The sequence below is a fragment of the Cupressus sempervirens genome, chromosome 5 (genome assembly GCF_028749045.1).
Source record: "Cupressus sempervirens isolate cs-2001-9-10 chromosome 5, ASM2874904v1, whole genome shotgun sequence".
NCBI lineage: Eukaryota > Viridiplantae > Streptophyta > Pinopsida > Cupressales > Cupressaceae > Cupressus > Cupressus sempervirens.
Window position 1 is genome coordinate 277143202 of NC_143122.1, and position 20480 is coordinate 277163681.

The following is a 20480-nucleotide window of genomic DNA, read 5'->3' on the forward strand; positions in this document are numbered from 1 at the left end:
CCTTCTTCTCTGTAGTGAAAACATTTCCCACGGAAGCCTCCTCTTCTAGATCCTTGTCCTCTAAATCTTCCTCTCTGATTTCTATTATTCTAATCATGGAAATGATTGGAATTATTTCCCATTTGGTTCTAACTACTACTTCTAGCCTAATTTTTTTTTCTTCTGATCATCATTATGGCCATCATAAGATCTTCCACTATAACCTCTTCCACTATTCTTATTGTCAAAATTCTTTCTCAGTTTCTCCTCAACCTCTTCCACTATTCTTATTGTCAAACTTCTTTCTTAATTTATCCTCAACTCTTAGCAAAAAATGGTATGCCTCCTCAATACTATTCATTTGAACTAGACTTAGCTCATCCTAAATAATTGGCTTTAACCCATCAAGATAATAGGCCATTTTCTCCTTATTAGCTTCTGCATGACTGGTTCTAATGAGAAATTGGCATAACTCTTCAGTATACTCTTAATTAGATTTTCCTACTTGCTTAAACCCATGCATCTTCTTCAATAAATCAAGCTCATAATCCATGAAAGTGAATTACCACTTTAGTTTAGCTATCATCCGATCCCATGTGGTGATTTTGTCCTTTCCCTTCCTACTCTTCTCCAACTATAACTTTTTCCACCATAACTTTTCATGTCCCTTTAGTTTTTCCTTCAAAAACTTGACACTATCAAGATCATCAATATATTCATACTCAAAGTACTCCTCTAGTTCATTGATCTAATCGATCAGCTCCTCTAGGTTAAGATTTCTTGAAAATGTGGGAACTTCAAACTTAGGTCTTTTTACAATCTTTGAGATGGCCTAAAAATCCTCTCTTCATCCAAGTTTAGAAATACCTTTGGTTTGACATTTTATTCTTCTTCTTCCTCATCCTTGCTTTCATTTCTTATGGCAAGATTTATTCTTCTACACATTTGTTCTTCCAATGCTTGTATTTGTCTTTGGAGGGCTCTAAAACCCTTAGGTGTAACACCTATAGATCTTCTGCCATACTCTCTTCATGGAGGAATTTCTGCACTTCTACTAAAACCCTAGTGTATATTGCCTCACAATTAGCAATCTATCTACACACTCAGCCCAAACCATGATCCTAGAGTGAACTACCTTAGAGTTAGCAATCTATCCACACACTGAAGAACTCTAGCTCTAATACCACTTGATGGAGAGTGCTTACCTTAGTACCATAAACCCATTATAGAAACAAAGAAATAATAGAAAATGCAAAAAACAAATGGACTTCTTATTTTCACCACAAATGCTGAATTACATAATTCACAAGTACAATATTCTAACCCCTATGAGCACCTTCATTACAGTAATTTGCAAGGCAATGCTACAAACTACACCTTACATTGTCCTAGAAAATGTTTGGTCTTTTCTTAAATAGGAAATTTTATGCCACCTGAAAATGAACCTTAATACCTAGGGTTGACAGAGCCTAAAAATACATATAGAGTCATCCAAATACATCTTTGGTAATTATTTTAGATATTTCAGGTAGCGCAACTTTGGAAGACCAAAGCTCTCAAATATTATTTTATAGTTACTATGAGATAGTAAACCTAATCTAGTTATATTAGGAATTATATTTTATAATATATTTCAATTTAAATATATTATTTTTAATGAATATATTAAATGTGTTTTAGTTATAGAAGGGTCATTGCTTAGAATTGCATAGTGATAAGAAATGTCTTGAGACCATGGTTTCAAGTTTGTAGAGTAATGGGTTAGTATTTGATAAATTGTTTTGGGTATATTAATAATTATAGGATGAATTTTAAAAAATAAAAATAATTAAATATATGGGCCTTAGAAATTTGAAAATTAAATGTTAATACCTTGAAAGTGTTATTGATTAAGCTTAACTAGATAACTTGATGGGATAAGTTTGATTCTGTTAGAAGATAAAATGTATGTGGTAATTAGACTTATTTTAAATATTCTAGTGTTTTTAATTAGATCCAAATTGGTTATGATAACACCAAGAATTAAGTATTAGTATATTATAATAGATTAACCTTTAAATGCAAAATTATATTCTCCTAAGGATAGATCTAGTCTTGTGTTGAAAGGGATAGTATCATAGTTGATTTAAGAACTTGGAAACCCTAAAAAATAGTTTGAATTTGATGTTGTACCCTTGTAATTTGAACCTCAACTCATTCAACTCAAACTAAGTGTTCTTGTACTATTAGGAATTGGGGTTTTGAACCCATGCAATGTGTTAGGCTACCGACCCTATATCGCTATGAAATGGAATTGAAGTTCAAATAGTTGTCTAACTCTTGAAGTAAAGAATGAAATACTCTATGAGTACTACAACTTACCTTTATCCTAATTAGGATAATAATCAAAGACTAAAACCCTTGAGCTCTTTAAACTAATTGTGAAACCTTAGAAACTAATCTTAACATCATTTTTTCACAACACATTCAACGTTAGTATGTATTAAATATAGTCTTTCTTACTTTGAAAAAAAATGATGGTGTGTTTTTGTCCTAATTTTTGGGCATGACAAAATTCCATATGAGAAAATATCAAGATGATCAAGTGACATAAACGTGCCTCACAAGGTTCTTTGTTACATCATCATTATTCCACATCTTAAATTTTTATTTAGGTGTGGTAGCTTGCCACAATTTATGGATTACCATGCACACAATCAAAGTTGAGATGGCATTATTCAAATGATTTTTGATGGTTCAAAATTTAAGGAAATAGAGGAAAAGTGGTCACACTTTAAATAAGAACCTCAAAATATTAATCTTTCTCAAGGAACTAATGGTGTGAATCTATATGGAGAGATGAGATCCATTTACTCGGTCTAGCCTATTTTTGTTATCAACAAATAACCTTCCTCCATGGATGTTAATAAAGAGGGAGCATATTATGTTGGCAATGATTATTATAAGTATTTAATAATTTTAGTTTTACCTACATGTAATTATAAGTCTTCGCGTGAAATGACCACAGTCATTTTCTAATGTTGTTCATTCAACTAGGTAAGTACCAAGTGAAAGATATGAATGTATAAATTGCACCTCTTATCGATGAGTTACTAGTGTTATGGAATAGTTTCACTATGTATGATATCTCTAGAACAATTGCACAAAAACAATTTTAATTCCATGCAATGCTTGTGTGGAAAATTCATGATGCCCCAGGATTGACACATTTATATGGTATGTTATGTTGTAATCTAGTTGTACACAATAATAGTAATTCCAAAAATGAACATATTTAATCCAATTGTATCATTATCTTGTTGGTATTCAATAAAAGGAAAAATTTGCATGTCCAATGTATGGTCCAAAGATTAAATTGCATTTGTCTAAAAGTTTAAGAAAGCATGTGGGTATGTGCAGGATCATGGTGTGCCAAAAAGTGGCGATGTGAAAAAAATAGAGTTTGAAAATGTCTAAAAGAATTTCATAATCCGCTCTAACTTTTTTTCACCCATCCTGATACCGAACCTGGAAAGTAGGCCCACAACCCTTCTCGAGTATTCAATTTGATATTGGATACCCAATATTATTGAATATCTGATATAATATCAGATATTCGATAATATCAAGTATCTGATATCAAATTGGATACCTAATAAATAAACTATTATTTTAAAAAAACACAACTAGAGGGTTGTTGTTTTGATAGTGATATAACATTTTTTGAGCTCTGATATCCATTTTGTAATTGGATACACAATAATAGGTATTTTTTTATGTTTTTAATCAATTTTAGTATAAATTTGTTAGTTTTAGTTGAATTTGTTAGAATTTAGGTTTTTTTGATAGAAATTGTCAAAATTTAGGTTTTTTATAATATAAATTATGTTTTGCAAATAAATAATTATGGCTGACCAAAATGATGATACTGAGGCAAGGAATATTGTTCCTCATAACACCCCACCAAATGATCCAGTGCCCCTACAAAATCATCCACCAAATGATCCTTTACCCCCTCAAAACCCTTCTTGAATCGAGGATTTGATATTTGAAAATCTCACCAAATTGAGGGCTTTGTGAACAACATGTAATAATGTACCCACATTGGCTCCTATGTTATCCATGTTAAACACCATAGTGGATAAAATTGAAACACTTACCAAGGAACAAAATGCCGCTCTTTGTTGGTGTGATGAAATGCATGAGATGTTTGATGATGGGCTAGACTATGATGAGTTTGAGGCCCTCAACATAAGTAAAGGTGATTGGGTTGCCCTTTTTGCAAACCAAAAAATTAGTTTATAAGTCAACCACAAAAAGTCCAAACTATCCATTAAATGGTGCACAAATGATGCCATACGTGTGAACTTTTGGGATCGTTGGTGGATGATTTTTGACATCCCTCCACATAAAAATTTAGAGTTCCCATTTTATTTCCTTAGAAAATTGTATGCAAAATTTGTGTTGAAACTCAAGATGAACTATTGGAGCATGAAGACCAACATGGGTGTAGGACTAGAAGCTCCTCAAGATAGACCCTCTTCCTAGTGAAAGAAAGCTAGCACTTTTGTCCCCCTACTAATTTCTCCCCCATCCTCAAGTGCATCATCCTAATATTATTACAGAGGCTAGATCTTAGACCATTAGAGCCATCCATAGACTGAGTAGCCTATTGATATCTCAAGCTATGCTAGTCTTGCCTCCCTATGTTGATGATGTTGGCAAGAGTTCATCATCGGCTAGTTCATCCCACATTTGTGTGCCTCATACTTGCATTACATGCAAGAATATTTGTCTGGGTCCCATAGGTGATCTTCCTAAGTATCAATTTGTATTAAATGAGGATACACCAGACGCATGTGCAAAGGCTAAAGACCCTAATGCAAGAGAGGAGGGGCATGCAGAGGCATGGAATCCTTCTATGTTAGTACATGTATACATTTTTTTGTTATGACATATGCAATTTAAAGTTAATTTTTATAATAGAGTAATTTTAATTTTTAAGACATACTGACTTATACATGTAAGTGATCTTCATTCATGTTTAGTTGATGATTGAGGAGGAGCTGAGATAGGTTGATGATGCCATGCTCTTGGCTATTTCATTTGGCCTTGAGACATCTACAGTACATTATGTTGTGTTGTCATTATTTTTTCTATTTGATATTGTAGCATATATGGTTTCTAATCTTTCTTTTATCTTGCAGGTACCACCTATCCCTAGGGGACAAAGTGTGGGGGATGATTCAGGACCCATGACAAAGGAAAGGTAATTAGGTGCTTTCTATTTAATTAAATATCTATGCATTCTTGTGGTAATGAAATTTAATTACATTCTTTATTGTATAGGGTGTGGCTACTAGCAATGAGCCCATGTAGATTCTGTGTCATAGACACTCAGGCATTTCCATTCGCACTGAGAGCCCCATTGTATGTATAAGTATCATTTATTTTTTATTTTCCTTATCTTCGTAAATAAATTCAAAATTTATTTCCATGATATTAAAAACTATTATTTTTTATCTCATAGGAAACTCCTAGTGCACATGAGGTTGGATGGGAGAGTTTTGTATCTTTGATGATGCAGCCACTATATCCTAAGGCAGAGCCTACATTAGTAAGTTGTACTTTGAATTCTTGATTAAATATTTTATAAATTTAGCATGCTAATATGAATTATAGTGTTATATTTTAAGTTGTAGATTCCTCTAACAAACATATTTGAACATACACATGCCATAATCAATGAGGTACAAGCATTGTTGAGCACATACAAGATGACTCCTGACCGACACAGGTGGTCAATGAGAGAGGTATTTATTATGAGAGTTTAATAGTATAAAAGATCATTAAAATTAAGATCATTATGTATTTGAGTAATTCAATGTTAGATACAAAGAATCATATAAATTTAGTAGTCTAACTTTGGGTTTTCCTTTTTTGTTTATGTAGGAGGCATACGGTCCACCTAGTGCACCAAAGAGGTTGCATTTTGATCATCCACTAGCAACCTAGGATAGTATAGTTTTCCTAGGATGCATCATGAGATATTTTGACATGGCATATGCCACATTGTTTACAGAAACATTGATATTATAAACATTTTGATGGCATGATTGTTGTGGTCTGACAACACACGCCCCATTCCTTACTAGGAATGGGGAGCCCCTACCTTTTTTCAAACTCCCGAACTCACAGTTCAAGATTCGAGAAAAAAATGTTAGAGTAAAATTTTTTTCAAAATAAAATAATAGAGGAAACCATAAAAACAAAAAAAAATTGAAAAAAATTGAAAAAGACAAAAAAATTGAAAATTTCAAAAGAAAAAAAACAACAAAAAAAAATATAACAATTTTCGTGCACGCAAATGCGAGTGAGTGTCGCGCACACATGCACCTACATGAGGGGGTTATAAAACCTTGCCCCCCTACCTTTTTTTTTTTGCAACAAACTACCCTCCATTTTCATTATTAAGCCTTTGCACCAACAAGCTTCACAAGAGGTAATAGACTTTGACATTTGTTTAAAGGCACTCCCACAATCGTGGGAGCACCACACATGCCAGTGCCATGCGTGCCCATGACTGCGATTACAATAGCACCACATGCACTCACGACCACAATAGTGCCCATGATCATACTACTCACCAACACATTGCATTAACACTGCAATCCGCTCAATAGAACCTGGTGCTATGCACCATTAATCTTGTCTGTCGTACACCAAAAGTTGTGTCCCCCCCACACCTCCATCCACGTACCACACCTAACCATCTCCACTATGTGCACTTTCAAATTGTTTCACCCACCTCTAAAAGCTAGGGATGCCCCACACTTGATGTCATGCATCATAAAATGGTGTCACATGCTTGAACCACCGTTGTGTGCCCTAGTAAGGTGCCACCACATGACCTTGCAAAGCCTAGCCGCACACATGTGCACATCCATTTTTTCACCCAACTTAATTTAAAAATCAAAAAATTAAAAAATTAAAAAAAAAATTAAAAATAATAAATAAATAAAAATGCCCAAATTGGGCATTTCATTTTTCTCCTTAATGATTATTTGAAATTCAAAGCTTTTACATTTTTCTTTTTAAGTCTTTATTACTTTGAACTAATAAACATTTTTCTCATGATGTGTAGGTGATCAAATGGTGTCCACATCTAGAATACCCAAACCTATTATTTTCCAATTCCAAGACATTCCCTCAAAATCAAGATTCCATGATAATTGCGCAAAAATTAGAGATACTGACCTGGGACACACAAATTTGGGAGAATTCTTAAGAATTTTCTATAAGCCCACCGACAGATCTACACTAGTATCCTCATTGATCTATTTTGAGTTGGTGGATGCAGAGTTGCACCCTATATCAGTGCAATCAACAAAATTAAGCATGGCCCTGGTACAACATTTTGTTCCTGAAGAAATGGTCATCAAGAGTGTCATTTTAGAGGTTGTGTTGGATCTATGACCCAACAACATTAAAAGGGTCTTCCACCTCCCAAGAGAAGACCAATTCATCATACAAGAGGCAACTAACATCATACAATCCTCTTACCTCATTAAGAAGCCTCCTAGGGGAAGGTTAATAGGAAAAGTGGATATAACTCAGGGATACATGAAGGAGGATATCAATTATTCCATTATTCTTTTGAGCATAGTCATGGGTTTACCTACAGCAAGGCACCTCAGTGCTTTCATGGTTAACTTCATTGAGACCATCTAAGCAGTGAAGATACCACTCAATGGGGCCACCAGACTAAGAAAAAACTTGTGTGAGTAATTGGGGATAGTAAAGGACAAGAAGAAGTTTTATATGAATTCTTACATGGTATACCTACTCCCAACAAGGGGTGATGACATCTTTTCAATGTCAAATTTTGATTTTATGCCCATGGGTACAGAGTTGATTGTGGATAAGATGAGGGATACTCCTGCAGGTGAACCTGAATATAAAGACAGGACACAAATGCCACTAGATACATAAGGTACTAATCTTACTCCCTTGTCTCCACCACAAATTACGGTGGGAGATAGTGGCTTGGTGACTCCTCCACCTTAGAGTTTAGAGTAAGAGCAGGTTGAGAAGGAACCATCATAGGAGGAAGGACCAGGACAAATGGTGATCGATGAAGTGTTGAAGGAGGGAAAAATGCTGGAATATTCTAAACGACCTTCCCAAGACACTAAGGTGCAATCTATAGGGTCTACTAAGACTAAAGCTATAGAAGAAGAGCCCCCCCAACAAGAGACAACTCTAAGTAGGAGTGATAAGGGGAAGGAGGTAGTAGAACACACCCTTTCATCCTGAAGAAGAAGGTCTTCAGCTAAGCACATCCCAAGATGGCTCTAGAAAGAAATAATGAGGAGTACAAGACCTCAATTCCATGCTACTAAGGAGGATATTTTTGAGATTGCAGAGATGTTGAATAAACTTGAGTCCCCATCACATGAGGCAACCCCATTGGCCTTTGTCACTAGTACATGGAACTAGGAGTTGTTTGCACAAGTGACAGTTCCTCCTGAAGATGCAAACATAGAAAGCCTTGGTCCCAAGGATTATCAACTCAAGGAGACCATGTTCTGGAAACCTACATGGGATACAACTCTATTAATACTGACCATGGGGATAAAAGAAGTCTTAAAGAACATGGGACAGGATGAGGTCAAACTACAAACACTTCAAATATAGGTCAAGATCCTAAATGGTTATCTAGCTAAAGTAGTTGGTCCTCTAGATTCTGAGCACCTTGAGCAGACTTTGAATACTATAGTCAAAGAAGGGGGAGGTGTACAACTTGATCCATTTTTGAAACCCTATAAGCAATGCTAGGAAAGTTTTGATGAGAAAGGTATGCTAATTATTAATGGAAATTTGAAGTTATTGCATGCTACGTAGGAGAGCATAAATAAGATCATAGATATTTTGAAGTAGGACTTCAGTATCATGGATGAAGTGAGGGCCTAGAGTAAGGATTTACAGACTCTGAAAGCCATAAAAGGGCAAAGGTATCATGTTTTGATTGATGTATATACTAGGTAAGAATTAGATATGATTGATGATTGGATAGAGAAAATAGTAGATAGCGATAAAGTAATGGAAACATTACATGGGGAGATTCATCGGCTCAAGGACAAAGCCTGAGAGTGAATTGTGGGAAGCAGAGAGACACTATAGTGATGCATTCTTGGAAAGTTTTGAAGATTAGGAATGAGAATAGTTGTTACCTATAGAAATAGTGGTTGATAATTTCAAGAACATTTTTGTGGAAGTTTTTGATGATGAGGTCATTGGACAAGCCTTTAGAACTGAAGAAGCATTGTTAGAATTGGATACCAAACTTAGGGATTTTTCTAATACCCGAATTGATGTAGACAATTACCAATAGAAGGTCAAAGATAAATATGAGGCTTTAGATCTGCTAGATGCAGCTAAAATTACTAAGATGATAGAGAAATTCAAGGGCAATCATCCAAACATGGCTTTGGGATGAAGAAGAACAAAACCTAGATGCCAAAATTTCAATTTTGTAATTTTAGACCATTTTGAGGTGGGTAGGTCTACACGTATGTAGCTCTGTAGGTGCACATTTTGGGAAATGTTCTGCCAATAGTCAACTACCAATTCCAAAAATAGAGCTCTCCATGCAATAGAAACACATTCTGATTGTAGTTTAACTCCTAAAAATGCCTTGTGAAGGATCAACTTCTATTTTTGACACTTCCTGACACTTCCACTTTGACTTGAAGCTTTATCTCTCATATTCCTTTATTTTTGAACATGTAAAAGGCTCATGCATCCAATTAATGAATTAAAATATGGATGGAGTCCTTTTTTGCACCAATAAGATTGTAGTTTGTATATAATTAGTTTATTTTGTTAATTAAATGCATATTATTGCATGAAGAATATTTCTCACTCTCAACACAAATTGAGAAGACAATTTTTTTATAAATATCCCATTGTAATATGTAATGAGGGTTGCCATTATAATGCAATAAAATTATGATTTTGGTGCTCACATTTGTAGTGTAGTCATTATTGCCTAAATGTGTCATATTTTTGTGAATTTTGTTCATGGAATTCTAATTGAGCCAAAGGTTTATTGAATTGTTTCTGGTTGTGTGATCTTTTAGTTTTGGTGTTTGCTATAGATTTATGAATTCTGCTAATGTAACGAGTTTGAGAAGAGATCATCAAATTGTGTTTGCATAAATTTTCATCTTGCATGAGCACACTTTCTAAGGCCTTGTGATTTGATGAAAGGTGAAATATCATATGATTGTTAAAGTTTCTCACACGATGATTGCATCAGTGGAATCTAGGAAGCGTTGCTCCTATTTTCAATGGTTACCTACCGATTCCTTCAAAAGCTTAACTCATAGTGTGTTGTTTTCTATAGCTTATGTCCATTAGAAATTTTCATTTCATGTAATTTGTTTTCAATTTTTCATTATTTTCTTTGCAAACCCCTTTGTTAGAATAGGAATTCATACTAGTTGCATTGTTAGAATGCATTCATTGAAAAACATAAATAATACAAAAACATAGTTCTTTTGTGTGTTATTTTGAAGCAGCATGTAGATTCTTCATTTCATCTGAAATCAAAATAAACCAGCAAAGGCCTGATTGAGAACAATCACATTTATCTTCAACTAAGTGGATTGGTACATCATAAGACAAATACAGAACCTTGGAGTTGATCCAAAAGATTAGCTTTTCAAGAGAGGAATTTGCAAGAATTCATGTCGTTTAGCATCATGCATATGACAACTCAACAAAAGTGGTGCTAGTAGGGTCACACTTTAGATTCTCAAAAAAGGAAGAAATTTTTTCTAAGTTTTTGGAAAATTTAGATGTGTAGCTCCCAAGGTCTATAGATTCATAGCTATGTAGGTGCATAGCTCCAAAAAACTCTGTGGTGTGCAAAATTCAAGAGTGTGAGAGAGTGTACTTCTGCTGAGGTGCACTTTTTTTGGAATTGATGCAAGCTAGAGGGTTCTAATGTAGAATCCCCTTTTCAATGAACACCATGATCTTCATCAAGAGCACACGAGTTTCTTGAGCTCACCCATTTCTGTAAACCATGCAGTGATAAGGGAGTGCCCCGAATTCAACCACTTCCATTCAAAATTTCATCATCTTCTTCAACTCCACCTCCACTCCAACCACCTGGTGGATGACCACATACTCCAAATGTTTCACCTCCATGACAACCACCTTTACTTTCACGAAATTCTTTGATGGCCTTTTTTGCAAACGTCATAGACTTGCAAATAAACTTGAGAGTTCTACTCCATGACCTCCCTAAGAATCCTGAGAAGTTTTTCCCAAGATTCATCTATGGTGAAACATGAACTATTGAATACCATGTTAAAGTACTCAAAGAAATTTGTAATCGAAAGAAAATTTCCAATGAGGATGTGGTCCTTCATTTATTCCCCTACTCTTTGGGGGAAGTTGCTTACAATTGGTACATCAATCTATCACTTGGATGTATAGGAGATTGGAATACTTTTGAAAAATTATTCCTGGAGCAATTCAAAACATTTATCAACCCAGCTATGATACATCAACAATTTATATCAATCAAAAAGGACCTAGCTAAGATAGTTTCTTGCTTCAACCATTGCCTCCATATGGAATATTTCAAGGTAGAAATTCCATACACTATACCAGTTGAAGCGGCTATTCAAATTTATCTGAAGGCCATGGACCCTCTTATAGCTATCTTTCTGGGAAGACTTCGTATAGCAGATATCGATACATTAGAAAAGGTTTTCGTAGAAACAATAACTTTTTACCAAGCAAGCCAATCCTAACGGAGGAGGATTGATGCTTGTACCTCAAGCTATCACAGCAATGCCAACATACCTAGTTAGAGTACCTACTATACCTAGCCAATTTATACTGACAAATCCAGTTCCATTATAGTAGGCACCCGCTCCATAGAACCTGATGCCAAAATATCCAGGGTTGAAGAAGAGACTAAAGTTTTGAATGTATCATATAGTCATACCTCTTCAAATGGCAGAGGTTTGTCTTCTTGTCCAACTAGAATGATCAAAATAAAAAGGAGAAGATGGTACATAAAAGGCCAAGGATGGACTTTGGTGGTCATTTGGCCTTTGCCCAAAATTGAAGAAATTCAAGAATTGATAGGGGAAATTCAAGATAAATAGGAAAAACACACACCTCCTATATCAAGTATTCACAATGGGGAATCTTTGAGTTTTCCCCTCAAAAAATTACAATGGGTTCCTACGATATAGTCCTTTAAAGCTCAAATAAAGGAAATATTGAGCAAAAATAAGCATAAGGTCAAAAAACCCAAAGAAAATTCAATTTGGACTTTCTGCTTTTTTGGTTCCAAGTAAAAATCAGGAGCTAGTGCAAGTATGGAGCTAGTCCCTCCAAAGGGTAAATCTTTCTACACAACATACTATTTACAATTTAGGTGCACTAACAATCTTGAAAAATACAAAGCCTTGATCCAAGGACTCCTCTTTGAACTAGAGAAAGGAGTTAAGGCTCTCATTATCGAGGGAGATTCTTAATTGGTTATCTGACAAGTAAAATCATTGTACTCCTACAACGATAAGAGATTTATTTCCTATAGAAAAAGGGTATGGGACTTGTTAGATGATTTCCAAGCTTTGCACATAAAGTCTATTCCAAGAAGGAAAAACATGGTAGCCGATGTGCTTGCTATCTCAACAAGAACATTGTAGCCAGTTGTAGGGACATAATTGAAAGGATTCTCAGTTGAGTTGGGCACTGCACTATCTATTCCAGACAATATCACAAACTTCCAATTTTTTTAGGATGATCAACATATATTGGATTTTATTATGTGCAGTGGTCATTTTATGGGACAAGAAATAGATGACACCCTAGATGAGGAACATGAAAATACCACAATTCAAGACAAAGATTGAATCTTGAATCTAAAAACCAATACTATTCCAAAGGGGATGGTTGAATTAGAATGTATCTTTGATTTTGATGAGTTTGCGCTCAATAAAAGAGTTCTTGAAGAGAAGGGGACTGACGAATGTGATTGATACAATTTAGAAACAGAAGGTGATCCCAAGATGGTAAATATTTGGAAAGCATATAATTTATAGAAAAGAGAAGACGTGCTCAAATTGCTCACAGAGTACAAGGATGTCATCACTTGGAGCTATGAATATTTGAAGAGCTATGATACCCAGATCATTACGCATGATATTCCCCTTAAACCAGATGCTAAACCTTTTTGACAAAGGCAGAGACCTGTTAATCCCATCCTCAAGCCTTTAATAATGAAAGAAGTCAAGAAATTATTGGATGCAAAGATTATCTTCCATGTGCATCACTCTACATGGGTGGCTAATCTACTTCCTCTACGAAAGAAAACTAGAGAGATTTGACTTTGCATAGATTTTCACAATTTGAACTTGGCATCTCAAAAGGATGAGGTCTTAGAAATTTTGAATGGTTCAAAAATGATGTCTTTCTTGGATGGATATTTTGCTTACAATCAAGTAATGGTTGAAGGGGAAGATAGACTAAAGACAACCTTTACAACTAAATGGGAAACCTTCACCTATAGAAGAATCTCATTCAGGTCGATTAATGCCAGAGCTACATTTCAATGAGCCATGGATGAAGCATTTAAGGGGTTGATCAATAGATGTATAGCCATCTATATAGATGACCTAACTATCTTTTCAAAAGATCAAACCACTCATATTGCTAACCTAAGACAAGTGTTCGTTGTAAATACAACATATCTCTAAATCCAAAAAAGTGTTCATTTGGGGTCACTAAAGGAAAACTCCTAGGTTACATCATTTTCGAAGCTAGCATCTCCATTGATCTTGATAGAGTTGAAGCCATTTTGAAGTTATCACACCCAAAAAATTGGAAGGAAATCAAGTCTTTCTTTGGGAAGATAAATTTCATTTGAAAATTCATAAGTGGATTTGTAGAGATTGTATGTCCCCTCAATAACTTGCTCAAGAAGGGAGCTAAGATAGAATGGGTCCTTGAAGTTAAGAAATCATTTGAGGATATTAAGGTGGCCATTTTCATGGCTCCAGTATTGGTAAGTCCAGATTACAACCTTCCCTTCAAGATATATTCCTTTACCTTAGAGCATTCATGTGTAGGGGTCTTGACTCAAAAGAAAAAAGAAGAAGATGAAAGACCTATTGCTTTTATGAGTTGTCTACTAAGAAATGCTGAGTTGAATTATTCTAATCTCAAAAAATAGTATTTTTCTCTGGTTAAAGTGGTGAAGAAATTTTTCCACTACATACTGAGAAGTAAGGTGTATGCTATTGTACCTAACCTAGTAGTAAAGACATTGTTGATGCAAAATGAACTTGGTGAAAGGCAAGGTAAATGGATGATGATACTTCAAGAGTTTGACCTTGAGATCTAACCTATGAAATTAGTTAGAGGGCAAGGATTGTCAAGGATGATAGCAAATAACTAGGGTGGCAATGAAAATAAATTTGAGTTTGAGAAGGAAATAGATGATGAAGACTAGAAGAAAATGGTAGTATCTCAAGTCAATATTTTCCAAGGTGTGATGACATACATTTGGTACCAGGATATTGTGTATTACCTCTTGTAGAATTGATGCCCCAATTGGATGAATAGTTCACAACACAAAGGACTTAAAATGAAATGTGAGTCTTATATGAGCCTGCAAGACAACAAGTTGTACAAAAGGAATTATGAAGGGATCTACTTAAAATGCCTAGGACATGAAGAAGCAAAAGAAGTCTTAGAGAATTTCCATGACAAGTATGGCATAGGACATGATTCAGCAGAAGCAACAGCTCACATGATTTTAAGATCGGGTTTTTTTTCCCTTGATATTCAAAGACACTTTTTAGCACATCCACTCTTGCCATGTCTGTCAAACAAGTTCTAACAAAGAAAGGAATCTAGTGATGCCATTACAACCGGTATACAAGATACATCCCTTCGCAAAGTGGGGGCTAGATTTCATTGGTTCAGTTAACCCACCATCATCGAGTGATCATAGATTTCTTGGAGAAACATATTGTTACTAGATTTGGAATATCATTTGCCCTTGATTGTAATAATGGATCCACATTTGCCTCAATATTTTTGACTCAATGGGCATATAAAATAAAAGTTATCATCAAATTCTCTTCAAATTACTACCCTCAAGGAAATGGGGTAGTAGAATCTACGAACAAAAAACTAATCATAGTAATAAAGTGATTGTTGAAGGAAAACCCTAGAGATTGGCATACACAGTTAAAATATGCCTTATGGATGGATCAAGTAAGGGTTAAGAATGCTTTGGGGACTTCTTTGTACTTACTTATCTACAGAAAAGAGCCAATATTTCCACTCAACCTCAAAATTCTTGTTTTGAAGTTTATGAGTGGATATGTTGAAGATCCTGATAGAGTACAAATCAGATTGATGAATCTTTTAGAGATGGATGAAAAATGCATAGCTGCACTAGAGCACATGGCTAAACATCAAGATATTGTGAAAAATGGTTTGACAAGAGGTCCACAATTAAATCATTTAGGATTTATGACCTTGTTCTACTCTGGGATAAGGCAAAATAAAATTTGAGAGGTCATACCAAGTTTCAAGGTTTGTGGAAAGGCCCTTATCAGATCAGAAAAATTCTTGGAGGAAACACTTTTAGGCTCAGTTCCTTATATGAGGAATTTCTTCCTTTGCCCATAAATGGGTAGTTTTTGAAGCACTATTTTGAGGTCTAAAAGACACAAAAAAAGAAAAAAAGAAAAATAAATAATTAGTTAGATTTTACTTTTGCATTTAGCTTATATTTTTATTCCTGCTAGTGTGTTTATTTTCTTCAAGTGTGTTTTGCTTTTATGTTGTATGTTTTCTTTTAGTGGTGTATTACTTTTCAAAGTTGTGTCAGTTTTAGGGGGTAAGGTGTATTTGAGATTTTCTATCAATATTTTACCAACCACTCTTTGGTTTCAATTTTAGGAAGAGGTATTTCTTTTTCAAGACATTTGGACAATTGTGTGTCTTATACCAACCAAGCAACAAACATTCCTTGTGGAAATAGAGGATTTTCAATCTAGAAATTAGGAGTCTAGACCAACAAGTTCTCAACACTTTGAAAATTTAAAATTTTATTATTTTAAGTATTGTTAAATTGAAGTCATAGATGAAAAATGGCAATCCAAACTCCAAATGGTTCAAACAGGAGGAATCTTCTTGAAAGGTTGCTAAGATCATTGTTTGGCATGAGAGTTTCAAAAAGTTCTAAAAGAGGAATGCAAGGGATGTTCACAAGAGATCGAATCTAAGAAATGACACTGATTTCTTGACTACACAGTCTAAGTGTAGTCAGGATTAAAAAAAAAGGAGAAAAAGAGAGAGAGAGAGAGAGAGAGAGAGAGAGAGAGAGAGAGAGAGAGAGAGAGAGAGAGAATAAAAGAAGATATAGTGTTAAGACTAAATGATTCTAAAGATCTAAAATGGCAAAAAGATATGTGTTCAAAGAAAAGTATCTTGTATATAAAAAATTTCTTCAACAAAACTACATGGAGAGATTATTTAAATTTTCCAGCAAGTTAAAAGAACCTGACACCCCACCAAGAGCCTTTGTACTGATGCTCTCATCTGGTCAAGCAAAAGATCAATGAATAGCCTTTGTCAAGATTTTGAATGAATGAGCTAGGGGCAGTGGAAGATTGTTTCAGAGTTGTCAAAAAACTTTGATTGACTACATCCTGAGATGTCAAAGGGAATGAATACACGAATCACACACTAAGCTTGAAGGTTTCAAATTCTAAGATTTTGGTTGCAAAGTCATCTGAAATAATGTTCAAGATGTTCAAAGTTCAATTGGTGTTTGGCACATGTTGAAAGAATGTTTGTTGATGAAGAAATGCCTTCATCATTTCTTTCTTTTTTCAGCGCTATTTTTTGTGGTCCCACAACACACGCCCCATTCCTTACTAGGAATGGAGACCCCCTACCTTTTTTCAAACTCCCAAACTCACAGTTCAAGATTCAAGAAAAAATGTTAGAGTCAAAAATCTTTTAAAATAATAAAATTGAGAAAACTATTAAAATTTTTTTTAAAAACTTGGAAAAATCAAAAAAGATTTTTTTTTTTTAAAGAAAAATTTCAAAAAAAAAAAAATTAAAAAATATATATATATAATAATTGACATACGCACACACGAAAGTGAGTGCCTCACACTGACGCACCCACATAGGGGGGTTATAATACCACGCCCCTGCCCCCCCTTTTTACTTGAACTCACTAACCTCCATTTTCATTATCAAGCCTTTCCACTAACAAGCTTTGTGAGAGGTAATAGACTTTGGTATTTGTTTAAATGTGCTCCCACAACTACGGCAGCACTACGCATGCCTATGACTATAGTAGTGTCGTGCGTACCCACGACTATGGTAGTGTCATGCATGCCTGTGACCATAGTAGCACCCACAGCCACACCACTCGCCAACACATTGTGTTAACACTATGATCCAGTCAATAGAACTTGGCACTGTGCACAATTAATCCCATCCATTGCACACCAAAAGTTGTGTCCCCCTGCACCTCCATCCATGTGCTGCACCTAACCATCTCTATTGCATGCACTTCCAAATGATGTCTCCCACCTCCAAAAGCCATAGATGCCCCACACTTAGCACTATGCACCATAAAACAACACCGCATGCTTGAACCACCACCACATGCCCTAGCAAGGTGCAGCTACACGACCTTGCAAACCCTAGCCGTGCACATGCACATCCATTTTTTCACCCCACTTAATTTAAAAATTAAAAAAATATATAAAATGTTTTAAAAATAATAATAATAATAAATTAATTAATTAAAATGCCCAAATCAGGCATTTCATTTTTCTTCTTTAATATTATTTAAATTCAAAGCTTTTACATTTTATTTCTAAGTCTTTTTAACTTTGAACTAATAAACATTTTTCTCATGACGTGTAGGTGATCATATGGCATCCACATCTGGAATGACACCTAATCCCATTGTTTTCAAATTCTAAGGCATTCCCTCGAAATCAAGATTTCATGATGATTGTGTAGAAATCAAAGATACTGAGTTGGGACACACATATTTGGGAGAATTCTTAAGAATTTGCAATAAGCCCACCAAGAGATCTGCACTAGTATCCTTGTTGATCCGGTCTAGGTTGGTGAATAAATCAATAGAATTAATCATGACCCTGGAACAACATTTTGTTCCTAAAGAAAGGGTCATCAAGAGTGTCACTAGAGAGGTTGTGTTGGATCTATGTCCCGACAAAATTGAAAGGGTCTTCCATCTCTCGAGAGTAGATCAATTCATTCGACTCTCCTATGAAGCAATGAAAAAATGGTAAAGGGAGCACCAACAAGAAGCAACTGACATCATACAATCCTCTTACCTCATTTAGAAGCCTCCTAGGGGAAGGATAACAGGAAAAGTAGATATGACTTGAGGATACATGAAAGGAGGATATCAATTATTTCATTATTCTTTTGAGTAGAGTTATGGGTTTACCTATAGAGGGCCACCTTAGTGCTTTCATGGTTAACTTCATTAAGACCATTAGAGCAGTGAAGATACCACTCAATTGGGCCACCACACTAAGCAAAAACTTGTGTGAGTAATTGAGGATAGTAAAGGACAAGAAGAAGTTTTATATGACTTCTTACATAGTATACCTGCTTGCAGCAAGGGTAAAAAACTATCCTGGTTTGTATAGGAGAGGTAGTATGCAGGATCCCAATGCCTAGCCATATATAGTCTACCCTTAGCTAGTAAAGAAGAATCTCTCAGTCCAGAGCGAGGAGTAAAAAATTGTGAATTATACATTCAATTTTGTGATCATTTGATTCATTGAGAGAGATTATGGGAAGAGGTTTTCTGATGAAGCTAAAGCACAGATTACAGTTCTCGAAGCCTACTTCATCCAATTCAAAATGTTCACATATCTTCGAGTAGCTAGTGCCTCCATTAATCCTAAGAAGCTCCCAAGATACCTAAGTGACAAACTAGTCCTATTAGATATTTTCTAACAAATTGATTTGTTATATGAGAAGATAAAGAGACAACAAAGACCTTGTTGGGCATGGCCTTTGGTAGTTGGACCATACCGAGTGAAGCGAAAGCAAGATATTTCATCCTTTGAGTGAGAGTGGGAGAATTATCTCCTTAAAGAGTACAAATCTCCTTGGCCCTATTTTGATAATATTGGGAGAGTGGAGTGTCTAGCAGGAAAGGAATTTCATCATGAGGATGTTGTTGAAGAGCATTAGATAAATGCGACAAATGACTACGATGTCTGCATAGGGGACTATTGTAGGATGACTTTGTATTTAGTAGAGAAGGCTCTCCAGTTGAACATCCTAGAGGAGATAAGGCAATAGGATTCCAAGTAATTACTAGACCCCCTATTCAACTCAGAAAAAATAGGATAAAGCCCCATTATGGATGTTGATGTTGATAGGGAGGAGGCTGATGAAATTAATCATCGGGCGAGGCATGTCATCAAAATGATGAAGGATTGGATCAAGAAACCTTTTCCACTTGATCCAATACCTAATATAGTGATCTTTCATGTGCATTCTCACTCAAAAAGAGGTAGAGGAAAGAAAGTAACAATTCCTACCTTTACGGCCTAGTCTCCTATTAGGCCTAAGATAGTATACCAACTTGATTGCCCAGTTGGATACTATCACCCTCTAGAGAGGAGAGGAAAGAACAAAAGGAAGAGGACTTCCCCTCAAAGAATTCAAATAGAATAGGCTGAAGAATAGATACCTTCCAAACACTAAGAAGAGGGGTGCACAAGGGTCCGAGGATATTGGAGCTACTCAAGTCCAAGATGAACCTTAATTGCCTCCTATTGTACCTAGTCAACTAGAAGAGGGAGAGATTCCATAGGTGACCATTCCTCCCATGCAAGAAGAGCCAAGTTCTCCTTCTACCTCTAAGAAAAAAAAGAAGAGGATTAAAATCCAAATGAAAAAGAGAAAAAGGATCAACAGAAGGTTGGTGCCTTCCCCATCTATTCCTTAGAGCATTCTAGAGTGAGATGAAGAGGAGAAGGAAGAAGAATCAGAAGAGGAAGAGGAACAAGTGTTCCCATAGGGAAGAAATCAGATAGCAGGAACTACAAAGCTATAAAGAAGAAAGAGTGCCATGAGTACCTCACCATCAACCCAAGAAGAACCCTTAGAACTCTCTTCTTCGAAAGACAAAGTATAGTAGTGGGTTGATGATCATAGTGAAGAGGGTGATGACATTTTTTCAATGTTAGATTTTGATTTTATGCCCATGGGTACAGATTTGATTGGGGATAAGATTAGGCACACTCCTATAGGTGAACCTCAATAGAAAGATGGGACACAGATGTTGCCAGATACATAAGGTCCTAATCTTACTCCCTTGTCTCCACCACAAATTATGGTGGTAGATAGTGGCTTGGTGACTCCTCCACCTCAAAGTTTAGAATAAGAGTAGGTTT